Raw genomic sequence first — 18,822 nt, 5'->3', positions numbered from 1 at the left:
CTGACTGTGCGGGTCACCCTAGTGCAACCATGTTTGTTGGGAGGGGAGGGAATCTGCAGACCTAAATCCTAGAGTGATGCATCTGCTGCACCACGGCTGCCTCAAAAATGATGCAGGCAGCAGCTACTCATAACCGGCATCAACATCTTGAATAAAATAAAAAGAGTATGTAGATGCCAATGTGTAGCTAATGTTGTGGATGTTCTAGAGTATGTGGTTGGAAATGTGTAGCTAATGCACAGAGAGATAAATGGTTCCAACGAATAAATGAACCCATGCAATTTGTTTGCAGGTGTCTAATTACTTGTCTGTTAGAGAACGCCTTTTATGTTTCATTAACTTTTTCTCATTTAAAAGAAAAATGTATTTAGTTTTTTATAGAGCAAACTTGACCCTTGCTGGTATCAGAGCGCTTTACAGGTTTACAGAGAGCCACACGGCGATAGCAAAAAAATCAGTATCAATGTATAGGTGTCAACCAGGGAATATTATACAAGGTTCACGAAGTAAAGGGGAACATCAACAAAAGCCCAAAATAATGTTAATTAAAAACTATAGGAATAGGCAATGTCAATAAAGAAGAGGGTAGAGTCCGGGCTGAGTAAGAAGAGAACAAAGAGGCCGTCGGTCAACAGTAGTCTAGAGTGTGGTTGAGGGAACAAGGGTATCCTGGAATCTAGGGAAGGAATTTGTTCATAAGGAGTGTGTTGTAAAGAAGTCTACAACCACCGCAGGTAGAGTTAACTACTTTATTCAAGTCACAGAATAGATGAGAAAGGACACTCCTCCCAATTGGCCAAGAAACAACTGACCAGCAGGAGAATGTTCCGCTCTGAAATACAACATAGAACGCTTTAAACCAGTACGTTCCAGAAAGACTGGACTGCAATGCAAGTACAACACATCTTCCCTCTTCCCAACCACCAAGAAGAAAAACAGAAAACAACAAAACCCAAAATTGCATAGTGCTCAACAAAATTATTGTATAAAATCCTTAAGGTAAACTGGTGGTCTACGACTACTGACGGTCCTGGTGATGCTAGGATCTTCAGAACCAGGAATTGGATAACTGGTTTGTGGAGCACCCAACCCCTCTGAAAGCCTAGACAAGGACATAAAAGAGTCACCGCCCACTGCAACCGCTCTCAGCTTGACTGGACTGGTAACAACTTCAGATTCTTGGGCTAGAACATAACTTCTGCTGTGGGAAGTTTCTTCTTTGGGGATTTTCCCACCCCTTTGGTAGAGCTACCCGTCGAAGATTCAGTTTTTTGCCACTTTTCATGACTACACAGTGATCAAAAACTTTTCTGACTCTGTAAGGTCCCTTAAACTTAGAAAGGCCTCTACAAATCCTCCCACTCCTGACCTTTACTAAATCACCCATCTTGATATGACAGGTGGTGCAAGCACCTTTCTGGGTATCCGGAATAAAGCCATCCAAAGCTACCAAATCTCTCATCCACACAGGCACTAATTTGGAACCCGGGACCCTCCCTTGCATCAACTCAAAAGGGGATTTCTCCCCAGTGCTCTTGCCATGTGGTGCGGTAGGATCATCTCATCTCATCCACCATTTTACGCACAACACAGCCATTCGCAGTCGCCATTTGGATAATTTCTTTCACAACTGTGTTAGCCCTCTCACAGATGATGTACAATGAAGTTCGATGGTGCGTAACACCACAATCTTTCAGGAAGGTTTGCATTTCCCGTGAGACCAATTGTGTCCCATTATCAGTGATAGGCACCGACGGAATGCCCTCATCTCTAAACAGTTCCCCTAAACATCTGATAGTACTCTCAGTGGTAATTTCTCTCAAAAACTTCACGCTCAACCACTTTGAGAAAACATCCACCACAATGATGCAAAATCTGTCCTTCCATTCAATTCTTCCAGAGGACAGATGGAATCCAGACATATACGACGCCAAATTTCACCAGGATTAGTACGATGTCCTATTTCCGATCTGCAGTGCACCTTCAATCTCTTTTCACCTTCTTTGCACACAGAACAACTTTCCACCCACCTGACTACCTGTCCACCCAAACCAGACCACCAAAAATGTGCTTTCAGACAACGTTGAGTCAACGTTTGACCAAGATGACCTTCATGGGCCAGAGCCAATAACTTCTTCCTAAGACCTGTGGCTCGTTGTGACAAAATGGCACCTAATCTTCTAGTGCTAGCATCAACTGTGATTATAGACTTGCGATTTACATCGAAGGGAGTTAATACATTGGCCTCGAAAATCTCTTTCTTTATGTTATCAAAGCATTTCTGATGTTGTACACCCCACACAAAACTCACTCCTTTTTTGAGCAAACTTATCAGAATTCTTTTCAATAAACTTGGCATAATATTTAATTAAGCACATAAATTATTTTAATTGATCTTTGTCGAAGGGAGGAAGCTCTAGGTCAATGGCACTGCACAGACTTGTCTTAGGTCTAATTCCAGCTGCGGGTATGGTGTACCCAAGATATTCGATTTGTTCCACTATAAATTGACATTTCCCCTTGCGGAGAGTTAGTCCCACTTCAGCCAATTTTCCCAACACTAGTTTCAAGATATCATTGTGCTCCTCCACAGATTTACCAAAAATTAAGATATTGTCCTGGAAATAAATTGTATTGGTGATCCCTTTAAAAATATCAGTGACCATACGCAGAAAAACACTGGTGGCTGATGATAATCCAAAGAGTAAGCACATAAATTGAAATGCCCCCTCAGAGGCGATGAACGCCGTGAGGTATTTAGAGTCATTGTGCAGTTTAATCTGGTGGTAGGCGCTCTTTAGGTCCAGCTTAGAAAAGAATTTGGCATCTTTAACGGTAGTCAACAATTCACTCATGTTAGGCAGGGGAACTATGTCTGCCACCACACATTGATTCAACAATCTCAAATCCACGCAAAATCTCAATTTCCCATCATCCTTCTTCGTGATCACCACAGGAAACACCCTAGGTGACGCCTCCATGGGCTCAATCACCCTCGTCTCTAGCATGACCTTAATAAGGTTTTTGACGTCCTCCCTCACCACAATAGGCATTCTCCGGCCTTTATGTTGCACAGGTATGGCACCCTTCTTCAAAAGGATGCAATGCACGTAACCTTTAAATTGTCCCAACCCCTCTTTAAAAACTACCTCTGCCCCTCTCAAAATGTTTTCAACACCTCCATCCTTTATGACCATTTATTTATTTATTATGTATTTTTTGCACTTATAAGGCGCACAGCTACCCAAAAAGGGTTTCCCGGCGCCATGACACAGCACAGAAGAAAAAGGTGGGAAAGTACGCAGGATCGTTCACGTTATTGTTCGAACAGCCAGGTTTTGATTTTTTTCCTGAACCTGGCATAGTTTTCTTCTTTGCGAATGAATAGAGGGAGTGCGTTCCAAAGCTTGGGTCCTAACTGGGCAAAGGATTTTCCTCCCATTCTTGCAAGTTTATACCTAGGCACACAGAAATTTGCTGCTAATTGTGACCGTAAACTGCATTTGGGAGTGTATGGATGGGCTAAAGCTTGCAGGTATTTAGGTGCCATACCTGCCTTTATTTTAAACATGTAATTGAGGGCCTTAAATCTAATCCGGTTCTCTACTCTGAGCCAGTGCAAGTCATAAAGACATTTTGACACACTGGTGGTATTAGGGATTCTGCATAGCAGCCTAGCGGCAGAGTTCTGGACAAGTTGCAGCCGCCGTACTACAGCTTTGTTTGAGCCAAAGGTAAAGGATGTTTCCGTAGTCAAGCCTAGATGTAATGAGGGCATTGACCACTGTTTTTTGGGTGGAAGTGGGCAGCATCCACAGAATTTTCTTAAGCCACTTTATGATTATAAAGCAGAGGCCAGTCTCTTTGTTGGCCTGTTGTTTCATAGAAAGGGAGCTGTCCAGGATCACCCCTAAGTTGCGTACCTGAGTGGATGGTGATGGGAGATTTCCCATTTAAGGCCAATGGACGGAATTCCATAGGTCCAGTTGTTTACCCAGCAGGAGGAGTTCAGTTTTGTCTCCGTTCAGCTTCAACTGGTTGGTGGTCATCCAGCTGAAGATATTATGAAGACCCTGTTTGAGAAGTGACGGGGTTAGTGGACTAGATTCTGACAGGGAAAAAATGATCTGTGAATCGTCTGCATAGGTCATGAGGGTGAGACCTGAGTGGTCCGCTAGATCGGCCAAAGGTCTAAGGTAGAGATTAAAAAATAGCGGGCTTAGAATAGAGCCCTGGGGCACTCCGTGTGGGGCACTGAACACTCCAGAATGCGCTGAGGAAGATGTAATCTGGAAGGTTCGGTGGGTCAGAAAGGACCTAATACACTCCAGAGCCGCACCACAGATACCATTTTTTTCTAGCGTGGTTAGCAGGCCTGCATGCGATATGGTGTCAAAGGCCGCACTCAGGTCTAAAAGAATGAGTGCGACCGTATGACCATCGTCAAGGAGTTTTCGAATATTCTCGGTGACTCCTAGCAGAGCCGTCTCTGTGGAGAATCCTGCTCGAAAACCAGACTGTGACGGTGGAGAAGGGCGTTTTCTTCAGTAAAAAGAGTAAGGGAAGAATGGACATGTCAATCCAACAATTTGGAAAAAGCAGGGAGAAGAGATATGGGCCTATAGTTAGATAGCAACTCTGGGTTTGCATTAGGTTTCTTCCGTAATGGACTGACCATCGCATGTTTCCAGAGTGCGGGGACTGAAGAGAATTGAAAAGAGAAATTCAGCGTGTTAACAATGATTTCCAAAGATGGGGCATCCAGTTGTTTCAGTATTTTAATAGGGATAGGGTCGCAAGGGGAACCAGACTTAATTGTCTTGAAGATGGATCTAAGTGTGTCGATAGTAATAGGAGGCCATTGATCCAAGGTGTTTTTTACTGTGGGGACAAAGTCCTCATGATCTTGTGAGGTGGTGTGAATATTACTGCTGCTGATGTCAGTGATTAATTTTTCAATTTTCTCGGAGAAGAATGTAGCGAGATCTTGACACTGTTGTTTAGTTAATAGACGGGCAGTTGCTGTGGTTTGTGCACCTGCTAGTTCCTTAACAGTGTTGAACAATATTTTTGACCTGTTAGTTGCCTTCATAATAGTAGTGTTTACATACAGGGCACGGGCTTTAGTGCAAGCTGCGTGGTATTTATTTCTTGCATTTTGATAGCCCACTCTTTTGTCAGGCGCGTAACCCTTCCTCCACTGTCTCTCTAATGCCTTACATTTGGTTTTCTCCATTTTTAGTTGGTCATTGAACCATGGGGCTGGGGGGCGGTGACTACTTCCTCTAGTGTGAGAGGAAGGTAGGCAAGAGTCAGCGGCGTTACTGAGCCATTGTTGTGTTGCATTAGCAATACTGGCCATAACGTGTGTGGGTGCTCTGGGGTTCACAATAATCCGCAAATTGTATTGGTGCACCCACCCGAGGATGGGAGGTCCCTGCTCTGCCACATAAACTTTACCGTGAATCTTTCTACCAGAAAACGTGTTGACAGTCTCGAAGTGCCCCACTATATCAATGGATTCACCTTGGTATCCACCTGGGGAAATATCTTTGGGAAATGTATTTTTGCTACCCACACTTTCTCAAATAAACTTTTGGGGATTATGGTAAATTTAGATCCTGTGTCCACCATTAAACAAATCTCACGCCCATCCATTACAAATAAAGCTTTGGCCCTATTATTTCTTCTATAGTCTTCATTCTGCACTTCCTCATCCCCTACGACCAAAATCTGATAGACTTGTTCAGCACCCTCTTCTTCAACTCCTTGCACAAAGTCAACTTTAGATCGGGGTTTACTCTTGCAGACCCTGGCATAGTGACCAACACTTCCACATTTCAAACACTCTTGCTTTGCTGCAAAACAAAAGTTTGAATCAGAGGAATGGGTAACACTCCCACACCTATTGCAAGACCTAAAGTTTGAACTTTTGGTGTGAACTTTCTCTTGTTTTTAACTGCAGCCACTACACCCATGCCGTCTTCACTGCGGTCAGTGTCATCAAAGTTCTCACGATCTGAAACTTCCGTAATGTCATGGCTCTGGTTTATTTTTTCCAATTTTGTCATACATCCTTCTGATTGCGCTACTAATTTAGTCAAGTCGATAGCTGCCTTCAAGTAGGGATTTTTACCTACCCAAAGTCTTTCTTGTATTTTTTTATTGTTGCATTGGACAATTAATTGATCCCTTCTAAGTTTCTCCGTCATCAATCCAAACTTACATTTAATAGACAATTCTCTCAACCTCGCTATGAACTCATCTACTAATTCGTGTTGTTTTTGGTTTTGCGTTTAGGACTTAAATCTATTCATAACAAGGTTTTCTTCCTTGGCGTATCTAGCTTCTACCTGCAAATTGCCTCTTTGTATTCATCGGGCATGGGCTGTCCATTAGCCTGTTAGGCTTGAGGTAAGTATCTAGAAACACGTTGACCTTCCTTCCCTAAAGTACTGAGCAAGAGTGCTTTCTTCCTTTTGGCACTAAAGTCTTGGCCATCAAGTGCATCCAGGTAATTCTCAAACATGAGAATCCAGTCTTCCCACGGTATGCTGGAAGTACCTGCCTGCGGCAGGAGGTTTGGAGGTAACACAACAGAAATTTGTGCAGAAGCCATCCTTAAGGTGTGCTTTAGAAAGTACAACAAACGCGAGATCCGAGCGTAAAGTAATGAGCAAGTTACAATATGTCACTAAGCTGCAACAGAGACATGTATTGAACAATAAAGTACCTGAAGGTGATATACTATTGGTGTATATATCACTGAAGAGACTCTACCGGTTCACTAGGATGTAGAACAGAAGAAGGCAGGCAGGTCGTGTGGTTCCGACATCTCTTGTTGATAAAGAATCGGTCGCGCAGGCTTGATGAGACAATTACAAAGATGGCGGACAACGTCTTACCCGGGCGTACACGTGTGACGTTCCGACGCTGCAAGGTTTCTCCTGTGAGTGTGCTCCTTGTTTCAACGCTTTGTGCCGTTTCCCTGACAACCGCTCAGGTAGCCATGAGAGGAAACAGTTGAAGAGGTACCATCGATTCCAGGAGTCACTGCAGCTTTCTGAGTAAGGGTGGGTGAACGAGGAATGAAGAATCAATACGCAAACTCGCCTTCAGGATGCGTATGCTGTCCGTTCTCATCTGTCGGAGGTGTCGGGCACTTGAACACCTCACGCAATGTTGAAATCAGCCCTTTTCTATCCTCGCTAGGATGCTCAGGATCGTCACCAAAATATTGTTGTAAAGAAGTCTACTGGCACTGCAGGTAGAGTTAACTTCTTTATTCAAGTTCGGGAAAAGATGAGAGCGGATTCCTCCCAGCTGGTCAGGAAACAACTGACCAGCAGGAGAATGTTCCGCTTTGAAAGACAACATAGAACGCTTTAAACCAGTAAGTTCAAGAAAGACTGGACTGCAATGCAAGTACAACAGAGTGCTTTGGCTTCTTTCTTCTAGGGAATAGCTGAGGGATTCGTTCTGACTTCAGGGGGCAAGACATTCCAAATTCTCGTGGCCATCCCAGAGAGGGATCGGTTGTAAGTTTTTTTCTTGAGAAATCTCTTTGGATTCAAAAGAAGGGTGTTGGAGCTTCTGGAGGATCTTGAGCTTTATGTGTCATGCAAACAATTTTTAGCTGAATTCTTGCTTCACATGGAATCCAGTTGAAGGATTTCAGATCAGGGGTGATGTGTTTGATTCTTTTTGAGCCGGTAATGAGCCTTGCAGCAGCGCTGAGCGAGGACCTTAGTGGTGCCAGTTTGGATCTGGGCAATCCAGAGACAATAGCAGCCTAGGAATGACTAAGGCTTTCGAATCATGCTTGAAATCGTTGGGGGAAGGAAGGGTTTTAGCTTTCTTAGAGTGCTCATTTGGTGATTCGCTTCTTTGGTGGTGGCACTGATGTGCTTCTGCATGTTGAAGTTCTTGTTGAGAATTAGTCCACATTTTTTAGCTGGGCTCAATGATGTGAGGAATGGTGGTTGAGGGCCGTAAGCTGTTTCAACCAATATTTAATGACAGGGGACTGGCTGGGTGGGGCAATTAGGAGGAATTCCGTTTTTTAATGTTAAGTATTAGATGATTGGTGATTGGATTCTGAGTTATCTTTTGAGTTGTGTGGAGGGTGCTGATGTCTTCTGGGGAGGAGACTTTTAAGTATAGTTGAGTATCATCAGCGTACATATGGTAGTGGATGTTAGATGAACTCAGAATTTCCGTCAGCGGCTCCATGAACCGGTTAAAAAGAGTGGGAAAAATTGAGGAGCACTGAGAGACACCCAATACGATTGGAGTGGTCTTCTATAGTGAGTGATTAGCCATAACCCCTTGAGTCCTGTTATGGAGGTAGGAGGTGAACCAGTTAAAGACTGTTCCCGATAGCCCGATGCAGTGTTCCAAGCGGTCTAGTAAGTTGTCATGCTTGACCATGTCGAATGCCGATGATAGGTCCAGTAGGATTAGGAGACATGATTGCTTCTGATCCAGTATTTTTAGTGCATTGTCCAATATGTGTTCAGTGCTGTGTCCTGGCCGAAAACCAGATTGAAATTGGTCTACTAGTTGGAATTGTTCAATGTGGTTGCAAAGTTAGATGTGAACACATTTTTCAAGGAGCTTTGCCAAGGTAGTAATATTTGAGATAGGCCGGAAGTTGTTTAAATCAGTTTGAGCTGCTTTAGCTTTCTTTATGATAGGGGAAGCCTGACAGAATTTAAGGCTGTCTGGGATAGTGCCTCGAAGGAGGGAGGCATTAAGAATCTTGGTCCAAAGAGCTAGTAGCAAGAGTACGATTTCCTTGAGGACATTGGGAGGTAGAGGGTTGTTGAAATGATTTGATGGTTTCAGTGATGTGAGAATCTTTTGGATGTCATTTTCCTCAAAGGTTTTGAAAGATTTCTCAGATTTATTGGGGAAGTGCCCGGTGGGACATGGGGATCAGTAGTCTGGGGAGCTGAGAGAATGGGTTGAGGTGGGAGACGTGCTTGTTCCAATGAGGTCTGCAGGTCCTTTTTCATGCTCTACGTCTTCTGAAGATAGAAGGAGCAAATTCCTCACAGTTTGATAGTTGACTAGATCCATTGAGGGACGGTATGGGCGCGCCGTTCGATTGGCATTTTATGAGCTCAAAACATTTTTGGGGTGGTTATTTGCTTGATCTAACTGATTTTTGAAGAAATTTGCTTTCGTATTTCTGATGTTTTTGTAGTATCTATTTCTCATTGATCTCAGGTGTTTGAGGTGTTCAAGGAATGGAGTGATTTCCACTGTTGTTCAGCTAAACACAAGTTGTGCCTTTCTGTGTTAAAGCAACCATTATACCAAGGTTTGGAGTCTTTTGTGGATACTCTTTTTAGCGGACTTGGAGCAATCGAGTCAAGATAGTCTCCATTGAGCGAGTGTAGTGATTTGTGACATCATGTACATCTGCTATATTGCCAGGAGGAGGCAGGATGTTGTGGCAGAGAGAGGTCAGTTCATTGCGTTTGATGTTCCTTTTCCAAACTCTAGATTTCATTGGTTGAGCTGTGCTAATTGTCACCGCTTACATGATAAGGAATGGGATGAGGTGGTGGTTGGTCCAATCACAGGGAAGGATAGATTCCAGTTTAATTTAATTGGACTTTGCAACGATAAGATCTAGGGTTGAGCCTTTGTTTTGTGTGGGCCTGTCACAGAATTGATCGGGTTAAGGTCAGCAAAGAAGGTTTTGAAGCAGTTAACGGCAGGATCGTTTAGGTAATTTCAGTGGAAGTTGAAGACTCCAAGGTAGATTTGAGTACACTGATGTCCATTGTTAGTTACAATGGTTTCCACGTTCTGTTCCACGAAAACCTGATTGTTTCCTGGAGGGTGGTAGATTGTGTGTAATTTGCAAAGTGGCTTGTTGTTGCAAGAGATATTGAGGCATAGCTATTCGCAAGTGGATTGTGCGGGGGTTAGTGTATGTTTTACTGACAGGTTAAGGCTGTGGATACAAGCGATGCCACCACCTGGTCTAAAAGGTAGGTCCAATGTGGCAGTGCCATAGTTGGGGGGACTAACATGTCCAGGATATGCTGTGTTTAACTTCTCTTGCACATCAAAAGCTAGAACTCACAGGAAGGTAATTGAAAATATGCAATGACTAGAGTCTAATTAAATGAATTAATGAAGGAATGAAAGTATGAAGTAACTTATTAAGTGCAACAAATACCAATAGGCGCCTTGGCGCTATAAGTGACAGGATCAGAATAATCCCAAAAATTCTATTGTTTAAATAGCCAAGTTTTTAATGACTTCCTAAAGATTGAAAGGGAAGTGGCAGTTTTTAGGTCCTAATGAAGTCGATTCCAATTCAAGGATGTGCAGGTGATAAAGCACCAACCTCCCCAAGATGAACGTTTAAAGGGAGGAATAACCAGATTACTGGCAGAGTTCGAATGGGGAGCCCTGCAAGGCCTATACCATATAAAACTGTCATTCAAATAAGGAGGATCTTGTCCATGAAGAGCCTTGAAGGTAATGCATAGTGCTTTGACTATTATACGCTGCTTCATAGGCAGCTAATGCACCTTGCTAAAAGCTGTGAATGCAGAGTGGAACCTGGGGACATTCAAAAGCATGAGAGCTGCCGCATTTTGTAAGATATGAAGTCCGTTTAAAGAACCTTTTGTCAGATTTTGGTATAGACCATTGCAGTGATCTGATCTTGATAGGTGAAATGTGATAACAACTGTCTTTAAGAGGTCAAATGGGATGTGCTTTTTGGCACACTGACAGAGTATCTTAAACACGTAGGAGGTATGCGTGCTAGGCATATATAAAAGAAGCAAAAAGCATAAGGTTACATCACGATTTATAAATCTGGGCCTGCTGTTGGCCAAAAGACTGATCACCCGGCGATGGAAATCTCCTGATCCCCCAACTCAAATCCTGAACTCTTTTACTCACTGCCTGGGTGCAGGCAGAGAGCATTGCCGTACACCAGCAAGACGATTTGGGACTCCATAAACACCCATTGCTTCAGCAGGGAGGCCATTATTGCTGATTTACAAACTGAAATACCTGAAGCCCCCAATTACTTAGTTATACAGCACAATATCCTTGCTCTAACAACATCAACTGTTGCATGGTTAAACACTTATAAGGTCCCAAAGGCGAGACCTATTGGCTATGCCAATGCTTGTTGATATGGTAATCAGGACTGGCAACGCTGGCAGTCTGTGGGCTGCTGGCTAGTGACTGGTTTCAGAGCAGAGGGGACTCTAATAACTGACACATGCCCCCATTCCTCCCACTTTAGCTGTGGAATCTTGAGTAGTGGGGGTGGTCTGACCATTTTTGCCGGGGCTGATTTCCAGTTCATCTCTCACATGTACCGAATTATCAGCTGTAAAAAATGTGAAATACAAAATCTAGAATTTTACGCATAAGAAATATAAAGCTAAACTGTTGTGTAATATCATATGTGAGCAGTACAAGATTTTGGTCAATTTCAGAACGTTTGGTATCTGCAAGCCTTTAGGCTCTTTATTTGCCTAAAACCTCCTAGTATGAAGAGGAGCATAATAAAATCTAACACATTTTAGCCTCCATCTGTTAACGAGATATCAAGCTGCAGTCTCCTGAGCTGTGGGTCTGGTGAATTTATATCTGCGTTATTTTGTGAAATCGAATATTCATAAATTTGGTCGATGCCCAGATATTTCCTCACCTACATCAGTCAGAAGAAAATGTATTTGTCACTGGTTTTTTATCTGAGTTAAATGTTTCACATACCCTAGCACCCATTATCCTAAGACATTGAAAGCTATCACTGAATTTACAAAAAGCATCAACAGTGTCTTGTTTGAAAAGTTGGGGAAGTAACTTTAGGAAGAAATAGACTTTTAACCATGGCCATCGGAAAAGTTATTTCCACTTATAAAATCAGTCAATCCTACTCCTGGAAATAACTTTGTCGTCATTTCCTAACTGGGGCAGAAAGTATGCCGACATTTTTAAATGTGGGCAATGATATATAGATCTACTTATTTAGACAATGTTGGCCAAGTATCTCACACTGGTGTGCAAACACACCTTGTGATCCGGATCAGACGCAAATGTAGCATAATTCAAAATGGCTTTCCATAGGCATGTTCAGGTATATTTCCTGCAGAAAGAAGGCCTTTTTAATTTACTTCTCATCATTCTCCGTCCTTTCTTCTCTCTGCCTCCTTCCAAATGAGGTGACTGACAATGTCCTTCCTTTTACTCTTCATTTAAATCATTTTAAAGATACCAGCTAGTTTTAGGACACCATGGTTTGCAGTTGTATAATAAATTATTCTTATATTTGATAAACTATAGACCAAATTCGAGCGCTATTTTTCCTGCTGCTTCACAGCACTGACCATTAGAAATAGAAATAGAACAAAAAAGGCACACAGTTTCAAGTATTTAATATACTGCTAAATATTAAAACTGTGCAATTCAGCAGAGACCAAACAAAAACAACACCACCCGGCTAGTGTGTGTAATCAGGCTATGGACTCTGCCTGGGTGTTAAAAGGCCAAAGCCATTGGTTGCCGAAATGGCCTCTGAAACATGATGTAAATAGAAAGATCTTCAAGCAAATAGGTTGGCCGAGCTTTGGAATTTTGACAGTCATTTAGGGTGTGACTTACATGTTTCTTTTTAGGAGCCTCAATAGTTGTGCTATCTGCCTAGTATCATCGATGTGTGTTTCTGTTTGCACGCGCCTGCCATCCTCCCAGTGCTGCCACGATAAAGCAGGTGGCGAATGACGTTGTGTGTTTGTATTCACGGCGTTGTCCCTAGAGTAACCAGTCTGTCCTTACTAATGATGCTTGGAATCACCAGAGGGTATGCTGTGACGCCTTTGCTAGTCAATATGCCACCCTCAGCGGCTCCCTATACCAGTTAACCAATTTGCATATCAACACCTCTCAGAAGCTGTACGAAGCGAGAGGAGTCCCCAATTGTAAATCATCTTCAGAAATGTCCAGGATGAAGAAATGCTGTGGTGGGCCGTGCTATGACGCAACTATGTGTTTGCATGCCACTGAGACTTTCTTTTGCAGTTTAAAAATGGCACAAACTCGACCTGATTTTATTGGAGTGGTTTACATGAGCACCAGTTATGTTACACAAGGACATTCATATTTTATAGGCACGGGGAGATTAGGTAATTTGTCCAGAATCACAGGATATTGAGTCGACGCCGACTCGAGACCCTGTTCCCCAGTTCCAAAAGGTCAGGACCTCTGGTTGTTATGCCACATCCTCTCCCCATAATGCATTATTGCCGGTGCTTCCACAGAATGCAATGGGACAAACACACAAGCTTCTCACAAAATTAAACAATGTTCTTGCATAGCAAGAAAAGGGTACATAATTTTCGTCACTTTTAAAAGTGAACTAACATTCTAATCTACAACATTGCTGTATTCGCTAACAAAAATAGCGCAAATACAGTTTTCTCAATTTTTCGGACCAAAGATTGTTTTTGACATTGATGTATTTCTTAAACGAGAGATAGAAAGGCAGTAAACGTTTCATTTTCCTATTTGACAATCAATTTCTCGATTACCTCAAATTCGCCATTATGAAGAAACCCCAAGACTATTCTGTTTGGTTATCTATAGAAAAAAAGCATTGGCCGCGCGGCCATTGGCGCCGCAAAAGTGGAAGTAATTGCGAGATGGCACCTGTGCTCTTAAGCGCTCGCCCGCGCGCGTAACCACTCGCTGGTGGCTGGAGAAAGCCCTTCAAAAAGCCAGTTACTAAATGTCTCAATGATAGTGCATGCACGCGGGGATCAGCGAGACCTAAAAAGTGGTCAAATTGGACAAATTTGTCTTTTTTTTGTTAGTTCAAAAGGCATAGAACAAGGATGATGTGGCCTTGTTATCTTGATCTCTGAAATTAATTTTTCATCCATCATGACACTGAGGTTCCTAAGCTTCTTCACAGGTGTTGGAAGAGTAACCATGTCATCAGGTTACCCTGTTTGGGACCAAAATGAAGTGTTATTCCCAAACAGAATAATCTTGGTCTTGGATTAATTGGTTTTGAGACAATTGCTGTCCATCCATTTACCAACTGTCTCAAAAAGAATCAGCCATGTTGGCACAGTTCTTAGAAAGCAATACCACAATCTGTGTATCATCAGCATATGACACCAATGATAGACCAAATGACTTGATCAAAGCGGCCAGAGGTGTCAAGTAAAGGTTAAACTGTGTCTGGCTCTGCAAGGAGCCCTGTGGTATCCCACATGGCAGGGAAAAGGGCTCAGATGTAAACAGTTGTGGCTGGCACATAAAGAGGGTGGTGTGACAAAAATAAAAGTAAAAAATAAAGATAGAAAGAAAAAAGAATCCCACTTGCCTTTTATGTGCAACGTCTTCCTCCTAGCTCGGGTCTTCTCCAGGCAGACAGCTTCCAGGAAACTACAGTATCCAATCCTGGTGCTGCTCTCATGCTGCACGAGAGCAGCACCAGGATTAGAGGGAGTGGCCTCTCTCACTGCTCCTGAGGGCACTGGAGCCCTTTGCTGTCTCTGACCCAGCTGTATAAGACAGCTGAGTTAGAGAGGTTTAAACTGCGTATGACTGGCTGGCCGTCGCAAGACGGCCGGCCAAAAAGACATGCACACTTTAAACCTAAGTGCCCTGCCTATCACTGCTTTCTGTTGCTGCCTGACTGGCAGCAGCAGGAAGCCCACCCCCCCCCCCCATCCTGATGCTCGGCTCGGGACATGGGTCTCAAAAATAAAATGGTAATTTATTACCATTTTATTTTTTCATCCCAGGGGCATTTTTTTTAATGGGACATCGCTCCTCCACCTTAAGTGGAGCCGCTCCTGGATGTAAATTCTTCAAGAGACACTGATTAAACCCAATCAGTAAGAAATTAAAGCAATAGAGCCAATGCTACACCTTCAATCCCTAGACTTTGTAGACAGTCAATCAAAAGGTCATGATTGACCGTATCGAATGGTGCAGGCAAGTCAAGTAAGATGAGGGCTGCATTGATGCCCTTATCCAAAGTTGCCCTGATTTCCTCCGTGGCCACTATTAGCGCCAGCTCTGTGCTATGTCCTAATTCAAAAGGCAATGGCAATCCACTTGGTCAGGTTTATAAGTGAAAAAGCAAGCCAGACTCATTTGCTTTGCAAGTGCTTGTATTATTTTAAGCTACCGTTTTGTGTTACGGCCAGATCTCTTTGCAATTCTAGTTTGTGCATCTTTAATGGAGGATCTATCTGCTATCTACATAAGCCCAAAGTTATACCCTTTCCTATAAATACATTTGGATGCACCTGTAGCTGAATTATCTATATTCTATTTAAATGCCAGCAAGAGCCACGTTTTATTCCTGCACTTATTTTATAAGAAGAAAAAGTTTAAAAGAACCACAAGCAGGCTAAAGTGCACAAGTCTATGATTTTAACCAGCACACAAATTTAGACCGGCCCCTTTCCACTTGTTCGAAAAACCACCCTCCACCAACACCATTTCTTTTTATACATAAAGCTGGCAACAACAAAACCGCAAAAATAGTTTCAACATAATAATCTCACAGTTTCCATTTGAGCTTTTCCAAATCATGCTTTAAAAAGAAAAATGAATCATAAAAAAAAAATAATAAACAACTAAAGTAGAGGTTTGAGGTGTGAGTCAGTGGAGCTTGTTCGGTCATGTGCAAGCCTAGCCTTCGACTATGGAGTTGCTAGGAAGAAAGAATGCTATTATTAGTGTTGTCAAGTAGCTTTATGGTGTGAAATAAGAGCTTTCCTTTGACAGGAGTACCTCCCTACAGAAGGTCACTGATGTTTCCAAGCCTGATCCACAGGAAGTCTGTGCCTAAGTAACTGCATGCATTAGAAATGATTTACTGCAAAAGAGAACCCTGGGTACAGCTATTCTGTGAACCTGATAATGTGTAACAGACTCTTACTTGTCCTGCTTGGAAGTTGGGGCCATAACACCGGTGTAGAGGAAGCCACTTTTTAGCCCCACCTTTACTAGGAATTTCAAGTTCTGCTCTGCTTACTTTACATCATCTTAGATTTTAGGGGAATAAGTATCCTGTACCAACATGTGAACCTACAGAGATGTGTCTTATTTCAGAGTCCACTTGATGGCTAATAAGACTTCCAGTACTTATGACTGGAAGTCTCTCGAATATCTATTAAGTTCTACTAATATAGGGACGTCAGTATCACCTGCATTGGATCCAATATCCCTCAAGACAGGACAGTATGAAATCTTTCCAGGCACGAATATTGAATCATGATCTGGTAAACAGATGAGCTGTAGGATCAACTGTGTGCTCTCTTTCTTTACCGACCAGGGAAGTACTGCGGGCGTATATCTCAAATGCTGAACCTAAATGAACCCTGCATCGGGGGCAAGATGCACAAACTTCAAGGAGAATAAACACATGTTTTATCCATCAACTGTAAAAACAATAGAGACCACCTATTGAGTCTTAGCCTAGGATCTGTGCAATCTAGTATCACCAACTGCTTTTAGATTATTTGGCATGCACATGTGCACTGCTCGACTTAACTTTGCTCCACTACAAGAGTGAAGGAAATGTCCCACAGTACGCATAACCTCTGCCAAATGCTGGATAGAGTGGATGTAACTAAAAATAGATATATTACCAAGAAGCACATTACCTCAATCCATTACCAAGATATATTACCAGGAAGGTGTTATTATGTGTGTTGCTAGTGTTCCTTTTATCTTGGGGTAACGTTACGGGGACCACACCAAACTCCAGCTGCATCTCTCCCTCCACATACCTGTTCTGGTCATGTATGGACCACCCCATGGGGTGACTACCCCACCCAAAAAATGCCATGCCTATGGTTTTCTTGGTACTTTTTTGAGATACTGCCTTTGTAAGTTATAGGACAGAATTATCAGATAATATCATACAGTTCATATCCATGCATTCCTTTCCCGGAGCACTGATTCCCAAAGATTTCAGACCATGATGACCTTTTCTTAATCACTGTCCCATGGTCATGTATTTTTATTGGTATTAAAAGTGAAAGCTTTAATAGTTGATAGCTAATATGTGAATGCCGCCATCTTTTCCTTCCTTCCTTCATTTTCTCTGGTATATTTGCATGGGAACTGAAATCGCATGTGCTGTGCTTCGGAGAGGCAAATGTTACTTTATCATCTGGGCGACATCTAGCCTTGCTCTGACGATGTATTGTACCCTGAGGAGAATTTGGGGCTGTATATTGCGCAAACAAACCATTAATAAAAATAAATCTTTACGAATGTCTGTGTCAGATCTTTGACCAGCTGCGGTCCATGCAGGCAACAGTGGGGGCGGTGGGGCCGGGTAAGGGGGATTTCGAGGGACTATGCCGAGGGAAAATTAAGCAAATGATTCATTTTCCCTCGGCATTGTCCCTCAAAATCCCCCTTTACCCGGCCCCACCGCTGTTACAGGAAAGGGGGGCCGCATCGGCCCTCCTGCACATATGGCGGGGCACCGGCCCCGCTTTCCCTTGTCCTCAACCATGGTGGGGCGTGCCTCCGCCGTGTCATAATGATGCAGCGGGCGCGCCCCGCCAGTTATTGGTGCCGGCTCCCTAGTTGACCTGGAAGCAATATAATTGCTTCCGGGTCAAAGGGGGGGAGCCAAGGGGCTGACCAGTTGGGACTGGTCTGCCGCTAAGGGGTTAAAAGGCCGGGGGAGCGCGGGAGGCGTCCTCTTGTTCCCACGCTCCCCAGGCCTGCCCTTTGCCCCCCAGCCTCTCGAGGCTGTCAACATTTTTCTGTTCTTTTTTCTTACAGCCCGAGAGCCACACGTGGGCGGACATCGACCCTTTGAGCACGTCGGAGGGTGTTTGTGTTTTGTTTGGTACAGGTTGGGCGGCGGAAGACCACAGGCGCAGCGAGGCAGAGGAGCCGGCAGGAGCGGGCGGAAATAACAGAGAACCACAGGAGCTCCGTGTCAACATCCAGCGCGAGTCCGGTGGATTATCCGTGACGTTGCCGCTGCAGGGACCAGAGTGCGGTAAAAGCTTCAGGAACGCGGTCTTCATTGAGGGGGACATTGCTTGCTGTGCCGCCGAGTAGCGATGCGGTGGACAACGCAATCAGGGGACACAGGCAGGCATGCACTTCACTGCTTCTGGTGGGCCGGCGGGCTAGAGTGCGCTCGCCCAACACCCAGGCTAGCTGGTGTGGCGCAGTCCCAGTTGCGTGGTGCTTACGGCCAGTCCATGTACCCCCAACTTGGTGCAGGTAAAAGCCCGGTTAGGTCCTGGTGGTAGCAGGAATACATTGTGCTCGCTGGGTTAGCACAAGTGTAGGTGGATTACCAGTTGCAAGGTGAAAGGGTATGGCCAGTAGACGTGGCGCAAAGCGTTCCCGCATGGAACATATGCTGCAAGGTATGATGCATAGTATGACAGCCATGGACAGGAGATGGGGGAAGTGGAACAGATAGGAAAGAGCATGGCGGAGCTCAAACAGAGGTTTGATGATCAGGCTGGGCCATCTGGAAGGCCCAAGCGAACAATAGTACCCCCGCAGCCCAGGGGGGAATTGGATCCACTACCCAAGCGGGCCAGGTCTAAGAGGGGTAGTGGTCGAGCCCCAAAGCAGCAGGGGGGAGAGGGTCCTTCTGGGGGGGTCCCTGAAGGGGGGCTTGTGCCACCGGTGATCGCTATACCTACTCCTCAAATCCCTGCAATTATACCTGTAACACCGGCACCTGCCGCGCCGGTGCCAATGCCAAGCTCAGTGCCTCTGGTGGTCCCAGCGGTAGTCCCGATCATACCCACGTTTAACACCGCACCT

Source organism: Lissotriton helveticus, chromosome 6 (assembly GCF_964261635.1).
Source record: "Lissotriton helveticus chromosome 6, aLisHel1.1, whole genome shotgun sequence".
Taxonomy (NCBI): domain Eukaryota; kingdom Metazoa; phylum Chordata; class Amphibia; order Caudata; family Salamandridae; genus Lissotriton; species Lissotriton helveticus.
Note: the sequence above shows the minus strand (reverse complement) of the source record.